Source organism: Ailuropoda melanoleuca, chromosome 4 (genome assembly GCF_002007445.2).
Source record: "Ailuropoda melanoleuca isolate Jingjing chromosome 4, ASM200744v2, whole genome shotgun sequence".
NCBI classification, from domain to species: domain Eukaryota; kingdom Metazoa; phylum Chordata; class Mammalia; order Carnivora; family Ursidae; genus Ailuropoda; species Ailuropoda melanoleuca.
In genome coordinates, this window is record NC_048221.1 from 141,792,414 (window position 1) to 141,796,479 (window position 4,066).

Sequence of the window (4,066 nt, forward strand, 5' to 3'; positions counted from 1 at the left end):
ATAAAATTATTTTGTAGTTTCAAGTTAATAGTTTCTTAATCTTTCTGTGCTAGCCAGCAGTCAGCTCTTTACATAACATCCCTTGAATCCCTTCCACCTCCTGATGAAAAGATCTAGAATGTCCATCGCACCCTACATTTCCTCCTCAATAATTTAATAAACCTGGGATAGGAACCAAGTCTGCCCCAATCAGTATGTAAAATTCTGTAATCTGGAATCTGCAAACTCACTGCCCCTTTTAAAGTTGGTGGGTACCTTTGCAATCTAGGATGCATGAAAATGCTTGTAGCTGATGGCCTGCAGGAAGATGTTCCCAGAGAGACAAGGACAAGCATTTCTCCTGATTCTTTTTAAGATATGGACTGTTAGGGAATTTGGCAGGAAGGATGGATTTGGAAGGGGTTGGATTTGGAGATGACATCATACCATTGGGTGAGTGCCCCAACTTTAAACATATTTTTGAAAATGAATGTTGTTACAGTCGAGGTTTATATGGGAACAAACTGCTCCCAGTACTCCCGATTAGGGAGAAGGAGGTTTGCCTTAGAGGCAGATTCCAGAGTTCGTCTGTCACTAGGACCCAGGAGGGATCTTCAGTGGGTAAGTCTGGGGGCCCGAGGGCCAGAGTTCTTAGGCTTAGGGCAGCAGTGATCATTCCTGATGCTGAGTCTACACACCGTGGAACAGAAGGCTCCTGAAACACCCTTGAGCCAGTGCTGGAGGAACGTAGTCCAGCCGCAGCAGTGACAGAAGGACAAACACAAAGATGTCCAACCTCCTGGACTGGGTTCCAGGGCCTCCTGTTGGTTTCCGCCACCTCAGTACAACGTTCTTGAATGATTTCAAAGAGAGTAAAGGATGAATCTTCCATGATGCCTGAAATCAAACTAAAGCTTAGGATTTATCTTGATTAAAATAAAATTCTGTAAGATTTTTAGCTTTTCTCTCTATATTTCTAACCCTTACCCCCCCCACACACACACACCAAAAATGGAAATGAGGTTGAGATCTGTCTTCTGTAAAATACTCGGGAAAAATAGGAGCTCCTCAACAATGACTGGACACTAATGTGTCTTTGTTCTTCATGTGAAGGTTGTTAGGTTTCTTCTTCAGATCTAGTGAAAGGATTTCATGTTTATGTCTGTCAAGTTGTATATCCTTCTTTAAGATTATCAAAAAATGTCTGAATTTCTTTTATGTTCCTATTGTTTCCCATAATTACTTCAACCTACATTTTATTAAAGTTTCTACTTTAATTACTTGATGTGTTATTAATATATATGTTAGGTAAATAGATGCATGCATACATATGCAAATACTTGCCTATTTATCCTTGACAAAGGACTATTCTTCCCTTTTGACATCCATCCCTTTACCAGTAGTTTTCAATATTTTTTTAGAAAGCTATGGAGCCACCAAATTTTGCTAGTGTTCAGTGTATAGATTTAATGTTTTGTACCTTTATCGTATGGCACACTTTGGCAAGTATAATGCTGAAATAAATCCAGTTGTATTTTTGTCTGTAACATTTCCTGAACCTACTAGAACAGCCATGCTTCCAGAGTCAAGTTGGGCTTCTAACAATAGCACTTTGTTTTCGAAAGTGTGGTAGGAAAAAAAATGCCCCTAAAGATGTTTATGCCCTAATCCTTGAAAGCTGTGAATGCATTTTGCAATACAGCAAAAAGGATATAAGGTTGCAGGCAGAATTAAGTTGCTAATCAGCTGACCTTAAACTGGGGAGATCACCCTAGGTTAGTCAGGTGGGCTCAAAGTAATCAAAGGGTCTTCAAAAAGGGGCTCCTGTGTGGCACAGCAGTTAAGCATCTACCTTCGGCTCAGGGCGTGATCCCAGCATTGTGGGATCGAGCCCCACGTCAGGCTCTTCAGCTATGAGCCTGCTTCTCCCTCTCCCACTCCCCCTGCTTGTGTTCCCTCTCTCTCTGGCTGTTTCTATCTCTCTGTCGAATAAATAAATAAAATCTTTAAAAAAAAAAAAAAGGTCTTCAAAAGAAGAAGAGGAAGGGAGAAACAGTGAGAGTCAGAGGGAGGTGTGTGTATGGAGGAGGATGGCAAAGTACCTGGACATTAGAAACACTCCATCCATCATTGCTGGTTTTGGAGATGGACAGGGCCGTGAGCCAAGGAACATGGGCATCTTCTCGAGGCAATGAAAACTAGGAGGATTCTCTACTGGCATTTCCAGAATGGAACACACCCTATCAGCTCTTGACATTAGCCCAGTGAAATCCATTTTGGACCTCTGACTCCAGAACTGTGAGATAGTAAATACATGTTAAGTCGTGGAGTCTTGGGTAATTTGTTACAGCAGCAATAGGAAACTAATACCTAAGGGAACCTCAGCCCTGGGATTATAGTTGTGAAATCCATCTTCTATTTTCATATGTAGATTAATACATGCACACTACATTGTGTAGACAGCAGTTAATGTTTCTTCTATTTAATAACATTTAAACATAAACTATAGATATAAATCTGGCAAGTATGAAGAAGCAGAGCAAAATGTGAGCGTGCCAGATGGAAAACTTAGGAGCTTTCAGGATGCACGGGCCACATCAATAGAAACACAAGCAATAGATAAATGGATTCATTTCCATAGATAAATGGATTCATATACCTTATCCATAGATAAATGTCTGGAGGGGAGACTTAATCCTCTGACTTCTGGGACAGAAAGATTCTATATGGCACTATAAAATATTATAAAAATGCATTAAGGAAGGAAATAAACTAATAGTAAACTAAAGCCAAGTATCTGATAACCAGAACTTTAAAGTCAAAGAGAGAAAGGATCACCCCAGAAGGAAGTTGGAGACAGGGACACTATAAGGATAGCAAAGAAAGACCTCCTGGTATGCAAATCAGATTCACCGGTGTGTCAACGTGTCTAGGCTGGAATGGGCTGTTTACATGAGAGGTAAGGCTTCTTTAGTGAGAATAAATCTAAATCTAAAATAAATCTAACATCTTTTTTCACATTNACAAGGGTCTATTTCTCTACTTTTTGAGCTGACCGTCTTTCTCGTCCATGTCTTACGATTGTGAGACTATAATCTCACTCTGATATTCCTGCCTTAGAATTGGGAACCACTTCTCTTTGTAGAGGTGTGGTCCTTCCCTGGAGGTCGACTTTCCTAGTTCAGGCTCCAAGTTCCCGCAGTGCCTGGCTCTTGCCTTACTCTTCCCTTGCTCTGTTCCATCCTCAAGTTCTCTCTCATCATGAATATTCATGATACCCACCGTCACCATTAAACACTGTCTTCGGACTCTGATTACCCATCTCTGTTATCCGCAGGCATCTGGCGGGGACCATTCCATTTAGCTGTCCCGCTGACATACTGATGTCCTTTCAAAAGCACTGGGGTAGCTCCCCAAACACAAACAATTCTCCAAAATGATGAATGATCTTTCACATTTCAGGTATTTTTATCTCCTCACGAGATTGTGGGCCCTCCCTGATGAACAGCTGTTGCTTGTTTCTACCTAGACAACATAGAGAAGTAGCAAGGGCCTGAGAAGAGTGTTTTCTGAATTACTTAAAAAATTCCCCAGGGGGGAAATAGTATTGATATAAATGTATTCTTAATTAGTGTGATTTATTTATTTTTAATACTGGGAAGGTCAGAGAATGATGCTGTTGATGAAGTGAGACATCACAGAAGTGGGGGCAGGGTGGTGTGTGTGTGTTGGTGGAGGGGGCGTGGGGGTCAAAGGGTGAAGAATGCCTCACAGCACAGAGGACGTGATGCAGGACGCAGGACGGGGAAGGGCTGTTTGATGCAATTTATAAAGGCGGCCTTTTGCAAGGTGTGACCGTCAGGGTACAATTGATAGTATACTGAGGCTGTTAAAATGTTTTCTAGTCACTCCCTCTGAATCAGACTCCTATAAAATGAAAGCTTCAAAAATAACTAAATCTACCTTTATTTCCCTGACTCCAGCTTCTTAATAATCCTGAACTACTGCCACCCAAAATTGTTGATTTTTTGCATTAAGTCTGAGCCTTGGAGAACCCATTCTATAATCTGTATCAAGTTTAGTTCAT